Source organism: Leuciscus leuciscus (genome assembly GCF_965113295.1).
Source record: "Leuciscus leuciscus genome assembly, chromosome: 23".
NCBI lineage: Eukaryota > Metazoa > Chordata > Actinopteri > Cypriniformes > Leuciscidae > Leuciscus > Leuciscus leuciscus.
In genome coordinates this window covers 28,888,480-28,903,280 of record NC_138747.1, presented here as the reverse complement: position 1 = coordinate 28,903,280, position 14,801 = coordinate 28,888,480, and the positions used below count along the sequence as shown (strand labels likewise).

The window sequence follows — 14,801 nt, the reverse complement described above, 5'->3', positions numbered from 1 at the left end:
ATCTGTTGCATCTGAAGCAATGTGTAAAATAATTAGGCTACAGTTTGAATGTAAATAGTTACAATTATATTTATTTATAGGTATTTCGATTTTTATTCTTCTTTTTCTTCAATTTACTGATCAATTTACTGTTTGATAATTATTGTTTGCTCTTATTTTAGCATAATATGAGTTCCTGATATCTGTTGCATATGCAACAATAAATTAAATAATTACATATAGTTAAAATAATATTTATTATTATTATTACATTTTTATTCCTCTTCTTTAACTTACAGTTTTATAATGATTGTTTGCTGTTATGTTATTTTATTATGTTTTTACTGTTAGATCATAATTGCTGATTTCCCTTCTGAAGTTTTTAATTACCATTTATAGAATTAAAATGAAAAAACTACCAATTAATTGCAAAATGTCTGTATAAAGTGTTTTGAATGATCACTATCCATCCCTTATTTTGTTAGATTTTTTTAAATGATCAAATACTGAGTAACAAAAATGTTTGCATTGTGTTCCCTTTCTAACCAAATGTTATTGTTTGATTGTAACCATAATGCAAAACCTGATACTTATCTAAAAAAAAAAATCAAAAAGTAGTCTTTTAGAATATCTAAATATATATCTAAATAATAAAACGAGATAGAGAAATCATGTCTAAAAAAACAATGGGAATCAAAAAGCCTCTCTAAGTGTTTCTCACTTGAAAATTTATTTTTTAAAGGCCTGCACTCTATTTTAGTGTGAAATGTTGCATTTATTAAAAAAAACACATATATATATATATATATATATATATATATATATATATATATATATATAGCCTATATATTAATTCTAAAGGGAAAAAAAGCTCATACAATTTTTGTAATTAATGCAAAGTAACATAAAAACCTTTAAAAAATCTAAATAATTATTGATTATATTATAATATAATTAAAAAAATATTATTGAACAAAAATATATTACATTGGTTTTCCTTGGAGGAAAAAAGTAAAATGTTAAGGCTTCGGTCACTTTAGACCGGGAAGAAGCCAAGTGTGACCCCTAAACGAAGAAGCCCAGAGGGTTAACCCTTCAGGTGCTCTTCGTCATTTCTGACCGGAAAATATTCTGTTTTGAATTTTTAAAAATCACAGCTTCATCGGAATGTTACGAAACTTGGTGACTTTTATGGCATTAGATATGTGAGAAAAAGTTGAGGTCATGATCCGAGCATGCTAAGTGGTCGTAAATTTTTCTTTTGCCTTTTGTGCTCTTCAGTCAAAAATGACCGACCATATAAGACATGAATGGGAAATTGACAAAAAGTTTCTGAGAATTTTTGTGTGTACAATCTTCAAATCGGCCATGATGCAGAAAAGAAGTGCTCAACAATGAAGGGGTGACACTCTTAAACATCAAGAGTGCAAAACAGACACACACACACACACACATACAAACACACTTATATACACACACCAATGAATTGTGATAAAAAAAATCTGTTTTGAATTTTTTTAAATCACAGCTTCATCGGAAAAATAGTCACACTTTTGGTCTTTGGTCAAAAATGACTGACCTAGGAAATGAATGGGAAATTGACAAAAACACAAAAATTCTTTACAAATCGGCCACGATGCAGAAATTAAAGTGCTCGGCAATCAAGGGGTCAAACTCTAAAACATCAATAGTGAAAAACATAACAATTAATAATTATAATTAATATATATATATATATATATATATATATATATATAGTTAATATAATAATAATTAAAATGATAATTCATATAATGTTTACAAATAATAATAATAATAATAATATAAATAAACCTCTAATGTAGAAAAACTGGCCACGGGTTGTAATTCAAGACCGAGTAGTAATTTATGTGCACAATTGTTGCTATTCCCGTGTTGTTTTCTCCGAGGCAAGAGTAATGCTTCTTCAAAAAAAAAATAACCCCACACCGGTCAACAGTATCCTATAAGAAATTAATTAATCTCAATTAATCACAATTAAGTGTCCAATAGCGACACCATTTGATTTGACAGCTTCAAACGAGCTTGCAGAGTCGTTTACCGTTACTTACATTAACCCGTACAATTTGTATTATGCATTTCCTGAACATGTACTTGCTAACTAATCAAACACTTTATTTGACCAAACTACTTATCTATAAAACACAATCGGTCTTCCGACCTTTTGATTTTGATATGCACGAGGGAGAGAGAGAGCAATACAGCGCTCGTGTTGTTTGAAGACTATGAGAGTGCGCGCGCGGCCGGCACACTCTCTCTCTCTCTCTCTCTCTCTCTCTCTCTCTCTCTCTCTCTCTCTCTCTCATATGCGCCCTGTCCACTGATCTAAATAATTCATTGTTTCGACGACTAATTTGTTCCCTCGTTTTGATTTAACGAATTACAACGTGGCCACAATATAGTAAAACGAGGGAACAAATTAGTAAAACGTTCTGAGGTATTAATTCGTGGCCAATATTCACCTGAATATTCACCAATTTAAAAAAATATATAGCCTAGGTCTTTAGCATTCACTATTTGGGACATTCTACCAGAAACGTACATTTCCACTTTAAAAAATCTTGGGGAAAAAAATATATTTTTCTTAAATCTGAACGTTGAGACATATGGAGGACATGTTAAACTATGAGAAACACATATCATCCCATCTCAGCATGTTTTTATGATTAAATAAAATACATTTTTATACGCATTTCACCCCTAAAATGTCAGGCCCTGTCACAGACAAATTTGTATATGTTAGAATGGTTTCCTAATGAATTTCTTTGATACAGATAGCATTTTCTTATTGATCACATGTCCCTGATTGTATCTAACATGGTTTTATAATTCCTTTAAGAAATATAAGTAACTTTTCGGTCAACTGTAGTACACAAAATCACAGAATACCCGCAGGCACTCATATAGTTGTAAAATAACTTCCTTTACATAGGAGATTTTTATAAAAACATAGTAGTGGATATATACCCCCACCTTCATCTACACAGTTAAAGAGATTAATTAATTAATATTTCCTCAAATAGTACACTTTTATCATAATTTCCTGTGTGACAGGACTGACGGTACTGTGACAGGACTGACTTTATGGATTTTGATGATGCAGAAAAAGTTATGTTTTGTGTTCTTTATTTAAGTTTTGATTGGCATTTCTTTTTTAAATTATTATTATAATTTTAATGTTAAAGTAATATTAGACTATGGTAAAATTCAGCCAAGGACATACATAATATTGCCAAAAGTATTGGGACAGCCCTCCAAATAATTGAATTTAGGTGTTTAAATCACTTCCATGGCCACAGTTGTATAAAAATCAAGCACCTTGGCCTTCATTTTACTATTGCATGCGTTAAATACATAACATATGCAATAAATGTAATAAAAAAGAACAATAACATTAATTTGTAAGGCCGTGTCACACAGGAATGTGACAGGGCCTGATGTGACAGGGCCTGACGGTTGGCCATTGTATACTGCCATTACTCAGCCTGCTAGCATGCTAGCATAAAAACTGTTAACATGCAAGCAAGGAATTTCAATAACCTTTTTAGACATGTTTTGGATTTAAAACATTTTCATTATTTTCTGGAATGTTTAACCGTGACAGGGCCTGACCCTTTAGCTCGTCTTCCTAAAAAAAACATACAAAAACAAGCTTAAAATCATACAATTCAATGAAACAATTCAGCCTTAATCAATGTAAGCTTCACCTGGGTCAAATGATGTCACTTCCTCTGAGTGATACCCTTAAAGGTGTATTTCACACATTTTATGTAGAGTTTTATGTAAACGTGACAGGACTGACCAAAACATGGGGACAGTTGTAAAATAGAATTTATTTGTAGAATTTATATATAATTTTATGTTTTTGATCAGTTGATGTGAATGATAACAGCTTAAACTTGTTATTGATGAGTTTTTTTTTTTTAAATAACAGTTTGTAGCATAACAAAACTATGAAAGCTGTAGCTCCAATTTGGCTGAGGACAAGGGCATGGATAGGATTTGTAATTTTCAAAAGTGTTTTTAATAAAGAAAAAAATATCTGAGAACCTAATGAATGACATATTCCTTTACAGAACAACTCACAGAAATCAACTATGAGCCAGTTTTAGAAATTTTTGGATGAAATACTTTTTTATTCACTGTAACAATTCAAGGACAGATAATGTACGTTTCTGGTAGAATGTCCCATTTAAAGGAACACCTGTGAAGATAGCTCTTCAGTGAAGGCCGACTAGTGTTCACAGCTTTTTATTCCTTTTGCAAAGAAATTGCCGTTTTTACATTTTTTTAATAAGCAGGAAAAATGTCCGACTTTAAACAAATAGCCTGTCAGAAACAGGGGTACAGTAGGAGTTCATTTCTGTCCCCCAAAACATGCTTAGGATTTAAGGTAAGGTTAGGTAAGGACCTACCAAATGCTTAGGATGTTTGCGTTGTAAGAATGTTCAGGGAGACTTTAGATTTATAAACGGTGTCTCATTAGGCAATGTTTTCTCAGTCAAATCATAAAATGTCCTATTGATTCGCTCACTAGGATATACCAATATGGCAGAGCAGTGTCCAGGAGCCAGTGTCCGTGTCAGTGGACGGGGCCATAGATATCCATATAAGGCTAGATGTCTTAAGGCGGAGTCTCGAACGGCATCACGACGAGACATCTAGCCTTTATTATATGATATCTATGGGCGGGGCCAGGAGCTCAGCGGCTCCAGTGCATCATCGAGCCACCGTTTTAGCCCTGCCCAAAAAATCCTGAACACAGCAATGGTGAAAAACTGTTTAACGGTCTAACGCCACAATTCAGTACTTCACAGTTCACAGTCTTTGTAATGTGTTTTAGCAATACATTTCTAGCATTTATGTGTTTAGATTTTTTTTTTTTCAGAAAAAACTCAGAAAGACTAAATCCAGAAGAACTGTGGGAACGTCTCCGAGATGCTTGAAGAAACCTTCCCGCAAAGCTGAAAAACTATGCGCAAGTGTACCTGGACAAAAGCCGTTTTAAACGCAAAGGGTCGTTACACCATATTGATTTGAATTAGGTAATAGAAATTAAATCATAAATAAATTCAGTTTGTGATTTTATTTTTTAAAGCATTCTCACTTTACAGCATTTTAACACAAGTGGGTCCGTGTACTTTTTGATCATTTCATTTCCTGTTTGGAATGGAATAACGAGAAATGAAAATCTGCTCGTTTATTCGTTTTTTAGTTTAGTGTAAAAAATGAAAAATGAGATTTTGGCTCGATTTTTCATTTTCGTTTATGGGTTCGATATTTCATTTGCACACGTGGGCGGCGCTGAAACGCCCCTTTCATCTGATTGGTCAAACCTCTCCGTTCAGTAAGCTAAGAGCTTTTCTTTCTGTCAGGCAGAATAAGAGTCAGTACGAGTGCGGCACTGACAAATGCACTTTAATAAAATAATGTCTGAAACCACCACTCACTGTTAACTACACACAATATTTGAAGCAGAAATATGTTGCTGGTCACGTAATTCGTGCAGCTGAGACTTGCAAGCAACCCCATTAATGTGAGCCACAGTATATGACAGATTATATTAGCATATTTCCCATTGATAAATACAGTGCAAATAGTTCCGTCTCTTTGGATAAAAGTGAAGTGGAAATAAAAATCAATAATAGGCTGAACTGTACCATGATACATGGGGGTTCTTTTCAATTTTATTGTCTCCTATTGTTAAGATTGTATGTTGTTTGTCCTTTTTTCTTTTCAGGGAGTGAAACCTGGGCCAATAAACAAAACGGTCATTAGCAAACCAAGACTCAACCGGCTCACGGAAGGAGGAGTCAGGTGAGGTAGTGAGATGCTATTGCAATTACTGCATCATACAGTCTACATATGTATACACACACACACACACACACACACACACACACACACACTTATGTACACACACACACACAAATAAATAAAAGAAAGATTCCATAGGTGTCAGTAACCTGCAAATATTACTAACACTATTACATTCTTTCACAGGAGTACACTCTACAAGGGCTTGGTTGGGGACCCACTAGACATCTCTTTGCTACTGATGGAAGACATGTACAAAGACTTTAGCATTAGAGAGAAACCTCTAGCAACAACTATGGGCATCAGTGACGAGAAGACCCTTGTTGAGACAGCTTTTGGCTTAGCACAAAGGGGGAGTGTGCTCTCATACCAGTAGCCTGTATTGCCCACAAAGTTAGTCAATATGCACCAGGATCCTCCACCTTACCCACCGCTGCCTATTGGGGAGTACAGGCTTGCCCCGACATACTGTGTGCATGTGTGCACTGAGGAGGAGCACTTCCACCTTAAAAGCTTGAATGTTACACTGGACATGGCCTATAAGATTGAGGCAGCGACAAGAGAGCAGGCAGCAGACCAGGAGTGGCATCAGCTCCGCAGGCCTAGGATCACCTCCTCATGCTTTAGAGAGGTGTGTTTTGTGAGGGGAGTGAGCTCTGCAGAGTCTCTTGCAGAAAGAGCCCTCAAAGGAACAAGGCAGACTGCAGAAATGAGAAGAGGTGCAGACATGGAGTTTGAGGTGGCAAGGGAGTACTGCCAGATGAAAAATGTCAACTACACACCCTGTGGCCTCGTCATCCACCCAGATGCCCCTTGGCTTGGTGCCTCGCCAGATGGCTTGATTTTTGATCCATTCGCACAGCCACCGTTTGGACTGGTTGAGATAAAGTGCCCTAATGTGACTGTAAATACCTTAAAATGCAGGATGGCACTTTGGCTCTTCGTAAAAGCCACTCTTACTACTGGCAGGTGCAGGGTCAACTGTTGATCACTGGCCTGCAATGGTGTGACCTTGTGATTTGTGCTCAGGAAGACATGCTGGTGCAGCGTATCCAGGTTGAGCCGGAGGTAAAAGCAGTCATCAGAGAGAGGGTGGACCAGTTTTACTTTACAGTGTACATGCAGAAGCACTTGTCTGTCTCCAAAAGATCTTACTGATCGATGCAGGATAATTCAGGTGGGGGCCTTTGTATGAAGAAAAATGAAATTACCTGCAATAAACTTTTGTTATTGTGAGAAGCAGGAGTAAATAACATTTTGGAATTTGAATTTGGAAAATGTATTGGCTTATTTCACTATTGTATTGTTATATTATATTCACCTGCTATCTGTGTAATTAATTATTTCATGCTTTGTTTAATTTTTAAATGCCTGTTTAAAGTAATTACACCACACACAGGTGCCATTTACTTAATGTTGTTTATTACTCGACAGTAAAATATGGTTCAGATTTTTCAAACAAGGTGACTTTTTTTTCACAGTTCACGTTTGTTATTTACATCTAGAAATGAAACCATAGCTATTTTTGAGGGGCTCTTACAGGCAATTTCAGTGTTTTATGCATCACTGTTATGCCAAACTCTTTATCACCAAAGAAGCAATATTTGCATCAAAAAGTTACACCATAAATGTTATATAAATAAGTTATATAAATACAGCGTATTTTGCAATAAACACAAAGGAGAGAAAAAAAGTTTTATTTTTTCAGATTTATTTGTAACAAAAATAATTAAATCATTCCATATACAGTGTCTCATGGTGACTGTATAAAAGATGTACATTTTACTACAAGAGATAGAGAGGGGGACAATTAATGAACAGTTGGCACTTTGACAAATTAAATCACTCAAAGTCAAACATAACATAACTTGTATTGCTACATAAACATGTATCATGGAATACATATGTTAAATCTACATCAGAGAATCCAGTTTGTTGAAATTGTTATGTAGTGTTATTGTTTATAAAGAGAGACAAATGGAACAGAATTAAGGGAGGTCCATTAGCAGTTTAGCGAGCAGATCTGAGACAATAATATTGACCATTCAGTGTATTAGTATCCATAGAGACTGGCTCAGTGAGGTTAACACAGTTATTTGGCCCAAGCTTTGACCAGTGGCTTGTTTTGATAGTTTGTTAGGAGGCAGGCTACTGCAAAAAGCTGGTTGATACTGCCACAAATGGACAGAGGGATAATAGTGTCAAACAGTTTGTTCTCTTTGATGCGCCTAATTGTCCTCTCCACATGTATCCTTAACCGTGCAATGTCCTGAGTGACCAGCACTTCGCCATGAGACAGCTGTGACTTTTTACTCAGAAAAGGTGGTCTGTAAACTTTGCATGGCACTAGGTCGTCAATTCTGAATCCCTTGTCCACCATTACAGCCATATCTTTATCCAAAAGAGGGATAATGCCAGATTGCCTGAACAGTTCTTTGTCACTGATAGAGCCGGAATACAGTGAGGAAATAAAAGTAACAGCACCATGTGGTGACACACCAATCATTCCTTTCAGGGTAGTGTGGGATTTATACTGTGAAAACATCTCACTCTGTAAGAGCATCTGACATCTCATCTCTGTACAATCAATAAGGACTTGGGTGTCAGAGTATTTGCCGAATACACTCGGCATCGTGGCTCTAATTGTCTCAGGAGACATCCATATCCCAACAGCACCCAATAAGGTGTACAATTTACCCAGGTTTTGATTATCCTGCTGACGGTGGACTGATGAATATTGAAACGATCACCCAGATCTTTCTCCTTCAGTCCCAGTGATAGGTACACCAAGAACAGGAACAGTTCATCAATCATCGGAAGGCATCGGCTCTGGTGGGGAGCAGGGGGAACAAGTCTTAGTAGTAAAAATGATAATCATTGCATGGTCATCATAAATGTTTGTAAAGTGGGGGTCCAAAAGTCTGAGACCACTTGTATGTGGTTTTAATTATATTGAATTAGACAGTTGTGTTGTTACGGATGCAGATTTATCAGCAAGCTACTTTTATAAACAAAATGATTAAGTATGAACTATGCCTACCGGTCGACGAGGTGGATCAGTGGCATTGTCAGGAGCTGGAAGTGGATGACTGTGTACCAACACGCACTATTCTCCTTGTTGCAGGTTCAATCTGTCTCCAAAATGCCTGTAGGTGGCGGTAGCTGGCAAATCTAAAAGAGTGAAAGAAAATTATTCTTATTATAAACAGTTTTTGGTCTCATTGACTTCCATAGTAGGAAAAAATATATACTATGGAAGTCAATGAGACCAGACACTGTCTGGTTACTGATATTCTTCTAAATATCTTCCGTTCTGTTCAGCAGAAGAAAGAAATTCATACAGGTTTGAAACAACATGAGGATGAGGATATGATTAAAGTGGAGTATCCCTTGTTGTTTGAAATTGAAGTGTAGAAACATCTACACTTATAGTTGGAGACCCAGCCTTCCGCAGCTGGTGTGGTGAACCAAAGAGCATTACCTCCGTCTTGTCACTGTTTAGACATAGAAAATTCCTAGACATCCATTTTTTTATCTCATAAATACATAGAGAAAGAAAGGACACAGCCACATTAACATCAGGTTTTGAATGTATATAAACCTGGGTGTCATCTGCATAAAAGTGAAAACTGAGACCAAGTGATCTTAAAAGTTGACCAAGAGGATAAATGATAAATTTTACTCCAATTCATTGTTGAAATATAAATATAAGTCGGACATTATGGTTTATTATTCAATAGGCCTTTTTCACGGAAGTTAGAACGCACATCCGGTTCAGCGTTTGTTGTGTAAAGCGACTTCCGGTCGAAACAACAATGGCTGAAGCAACATCGAGGTGTCATTGTAGCATCCCTCATTGCACAAATAATAAGCAGTGACAACCATATTTGAGTTAATGCTTTTCCAAGCAATGACTGTCTGACAAAGAAGTGGATGCATGCTATTTGACACGTAGAAGTCCCGACGTTTAAGATCCCTATAAGTATCACATTTGTTTGTAGCCGACGCTAATTACACTGCCGCTACTGGCAGTACACATTTTTTTTTATATAATATACTATAAGATTTATTTTTTGTTAATAGGCTATCTTCAATACCTAGAGATATAATTAAATTAATATTTACTAATTAATTAATAAGTATTAAACAAGTTAAATTAAACAAGTAGCCTAGTCAAAACACATCTAACAGAACAATGTTTATTTTTTACATTGTGTTCTTATTTTTTATTAACGAAATGTCAATTTTCGTCTTTATAAGAGACGACACAAAAATCTTCAAGATAGCCTATACAGCCTACAATCTTCAAATGTATAACGGATTGTCACCTTATAAACAATCCTTTGGAATTGTGGTGGAATAAGCAATGCTATATTGAAATACTTTATTTTATTAGTTCATTAACTATGCCAACTCAACTAATGTATGTAAAGAGCTGGATACTAATTACTAATTAATGTCAACTATTAAATGTAGGCTACTGATAAGAGTTGCCATAGACTAAAGATTTTTTCTAGACTAGTAGTCATTCATTTAAGCAATTACTAATCGCACATTTATATTCAATCCTTGGTATAGCCTATAGCCTATATATTCCGCGCTCAAGCGCATACATAAAACTTGCCGCAAAGCACCGGCAAAAGTAGGCTAATGATAATAGATTTGTCTGAAAAAATAACAAAGCATTTTAATTGTTTATTAATAAACGAGTGTTTTCTAAATCAGTGTCGACTGCAAACATCTCCATACATCTCCGCTGTAAAGTAGATGCACCTTTCATCGGACAGGAATTACATCATCAGATAGTACCGTACGTATTGGCTTTCCATTGGATTTTTTTCGTTGGTGAACATTTCAAGTTTTATAGATATATTTCTCATGTCTGTGAGGCTAGTGATACGCTGTTTTTTCAGTTCATTTTTGAGATACGCTCCAATTCACAGAGATCATGAAAGCGCGTCCTGTTTCTTTTATTTTACAAATGCACAACGTTTTCTTGTTGTTGTGAGTTTACACAAATAAAAGTAGTTGCGACTGATGTATTATTATTTTCTGTATGACCAGAAATGATGGAGTATTTTAAGTTGTTTCCACTGTTGATAGGAAAATGCGAGTGATGGCACCGGCGCGTCCATGTCATGCAGTGCGCGCTCCACACTCCGCACAAACACCTGGATATGTGCTTAATAATAGCGAACATTTATAGGTTAACGTTAGGGCGAGCGGCCATGCCAGACGGATAAGTCCTCTTCGTGTCTAACAAATTAAATCATACATTTTCTACGGCGAGTAAGCGCTGTGCCAGTGGGCGGCTGAAACACAACACTAGAGAAAGCTGGTGTTTTTCTTTAAATAAATTCGTTTAGGCTTTAAAATAAATATTGTTTGTGGGCTAATTAATGCCACAATTATTTGTTTATTTTATAGGCTACTTATATATTTTCATTTTTTGTTTTGCATTGAATACCATTTAAAGGATTTGTTGTGCACTGCAATTCCATCCTCCCATAAAGCCACGTTAAGATTTTTCTTTATAATAAAGGGTTTATATGGGAGGAAAACGCTTAACGTGTGCGTTGCGTTCATATTCTGGACTCATCTGCTTTTCTGTTGGATAGTATGGTTTAGTAATAAGGTGTGTACAGAATTTGATCTTTTAACATGTCCATTGGGGGCTGCTATATCAGCTTTTTGAACGTAGATGTATGATAGACATGAAAGGCTTAGGCTATATCAATTTTATGTGGATAAAGGCATATTTTGTAGGCTACATAAAATTGATATAGCCTATAGACGACAAAATAGTTAGTGAGGTAACAGCGCTGGAGCAGATCATGACTATATGCAGTCACTCCTCTTCCAGGTATGTTTATGCATTTCTGAAAACAAATTACGAAGCTACTTTCCCGTCATATTTTATTAAATCTATTATTGAAGCCTTTACATTTATGTCCTTTCTCTTTCAAGTCATAATATCATTTTAGTTAATGTTGACACAAATTAAATTAGGCTACTGTTCAAGGAAGATATCACCATACTTTATTTCTCCAAATAAGCTGCCACAACTGCAGTAATAAAATTAAGATAAACAAAGTCTTAAAATGATCTAAAATGACTATTACAATAAAGATTTGTTTTGTTTTGAGTGCGGAGAAGCTCGACAAGTCAAAAAACATCCGCTGATGTAATTGCCGGTAGATTCTTCAGGGAAGTTGTGTGAAGAGTAACGTTAGCGCGTCTGACTCTTTTTCACCGGAAGTCGCTTTACACAACAAACGCTGAACCGGATGTGCGTTCTAACTTACGTGAAAAAGGCCTATAGTGTGTCAACCCTATTATCGCCACGAAAAAATCTTTTTTTATTTTTACTGCCCCCCAGTGTCCTCTGGCTAGTACTACACTTTTTTGAAAACCAACTGACATCAACCGATTGGTGTCAATGCAGCAATGCTTCTATGCATACAAGCCATAAATAAATGACCATTGTGTGTGTCGCCAGTCACAACTGTTAGCTAACGTTACCATTAATCACACGTGTAAGCCAGTCGCTTTAGATGTAAGTTAGCTCATTCACTTTAGTTGTTGATCAGGTTAACTTCTACGGTTTTAACGTAATGACGCTGACTCGAGACACCTTCAATGATTAAAGGTTTACGTTAATTAACTTACCATTGAAAAATCTAAATAAGCCACGGGTAAACTTATGTTCCCTTTTGCAATTGGTCAGGAATTGATTAACGTTGACAAATTAACATTAACTTACCTAGTGTAAACTAAGCGAGCAAACACCAAGTTAACATTTTCAAACTAACGTACATATACTTATCTACCAGAGAAAGTCAGCAGAGCAACATGTCTGGCATAAAATGTACAGGCTACTTAATACAGCAGCACATTTAAATGGTTGTTTTTTTCACTTACTTCAGTTTATCCGCGATGCAACCGATGATTCTCGTAGACTTGAAGAGCGGTCTGAGACTGGTCGAGATTTGTGTTTAAACCAGCGCATGAACGCGCAATTATCTCAGATAACTCAATCCAGCAATACTAATCATAACTGGCAGGTGTGTTCGAAGAAACTAATTAGTCAGATCATGATAAGGCCGATGATATCATCTTGGATGTCTCATAATTTGATCTTGGATGTTTCAAGCAACGTACGAAGAACGGGCCCCAGTTGCTATGACAGCAAGTCCAGGATGAGCGTAATCATCCAAATGATTGTAATCCAACAAATGTTAAATGAGAATGTAGCTCGAGGACAGTAGGGACAACCATGCTGATGTAACAATTTTGTCACCCTTGGTCAATTCAGTGGCCTCAGCAAACGGTCCAAGAATTTGTGTAAGTTCTCTACACTGGGCCCATTCACGTGAGCTGAGGACAACATTCTCAAAGTCCACTGAGCACATCTGAGTTAGTGCAGTATGATCTAATTCGATGACTGCTTGTATTTGTCTGAATTGCGAATTCCACCTCGTGACATTTGAGACTGGAATGCTTTTACCACTTCCAAAAACAGCCTCAAATCGTGCTACTGTGCAGCAGACTGGCAAGTTTGGCCATTTTTGAGATTGCCCGAGACAGCACTTTTACTTCTTTCATCCCATCCCCGATAACCAGTTGAAGACTGTGGGCAAAGCAGGATAGCCGTTGACGGGAACCAAGAAGAAAGTCCGTATCTAACTGTTCCCCAACCATGTCCTCCTCATCCTCACTGTCATCTGAGTGGTCTGCCATAATGACTTTAAAAGCCTTCTTCGTGTTAGCTGCATTATCAGTGATGATCAAATCTACCTTATCACTGATATTGTAGTCATCTAGTATTTCATCAAATGCAGCTGAAATGTTTTCAGAGCTGTGACGCCCTTTGAATCTCCTGCAGTCCAGCAGGTAGGCGTTCAGAGTGTACCCACTGGCTGAAGAGTTGAGAACATGAGCTGTGACTCCCAGGTAAGATCTCATTGTGCGGTCTGACCATATATCAGCAGTTACAGAGATTGATTTCTGATCTACCAGACTGGACTTGATGCACTCTTTCACTCTCATCACTAGTCGAGGTATCTGTTTGCTGGTTATTGTTGTTCTGGAGATTGGGGTGTATCTTTCATCCATGGTGTGTAAAAAATGTCCGAAATGTTCATTTTCCACAACTGATATAGGCAGACAGCAGCCAATGATAAGGTCATGGATGATCGAAGCATGAAGAAGCATTGTAAACTTGAACTTGCAATGGTCGCTGCTGAAATGCATCATCAATCATTGGCTGTGAATCCCCGTGTTGAAGTCCTTGGCGATACTCCTGCAGGCTGGAGATGGAAATACAAAAGCATCTATAAGTGTTGGAACTGAATAACAGGCAGATAATAAGCTTTATTTAAAGAGAAGTCAAATCTGTATTCCCAATCATTCATTAATGTCCACTCCATATACAAAAACTAAATAAAGTTGTGTCTGGATCGTCAAACTATTAGCCTAATAAATGTCTTTCAAATGGCATTCAAAGCTGTGTCCAGACACTGACATGAAGTGAGAGCCAGAGGGATTTTGGTCATCCAAGAGCAGCTCCTATCTCTCTGAATGGGGAAACATCCAATTCTCCAAAACTGTTAAATTATTACATTTAAGATTACATTTCAGATTTGAAATCACCAATAAAATTTGACAACAACAGTCTCATAATTTTTTTTCCCTACAGTATAAAGAAAAACAAAAAACTTTTCAGACTGGAGCAGCCAATGGGCATGAGCGTCATACACACGAATCTCAGAATACTGTCTATTTCTAGAGCCACCGGAGCTTCTAACGGCAGTTGGGATGACGTGTTAACTTTTCTAATCAACACTTTGCTCTTTTATTTAGAAGATTGGATTAATTTGCCATGTTGGGCATTATTAATGAGTAATAGAAGTGAGTCTTTGCTTCAGCCCATCTTCTTCTACTCACCATTCTGGTTTTAATACGAC

General features: G+C 36.5%; 1 long non-coding RNA gene across 1 annotated transcript; it reads right to left on the bottom strand.

Moving 5' to 3' along the window:
• Positions 1-8,200: 8,200 nt before the first annotated feature.
• On the bottom strand, positions 8,201-12,909 carry LOC309488387. Its single transcript, XR_014202108.1, has 3 exons — positions 12,757-12,909; positions 8,876-9,006; positions 8,201-8,664 (listed from the first exon to the last, which is right to left on the bottom strand). It is a non-coding gene; the product is annotated as an uncharacterized lncRNA (long non-coding RNA).
• Between the last annotated feature and the right edge of the window lie 1,892 nt (positions 12,910-14,801).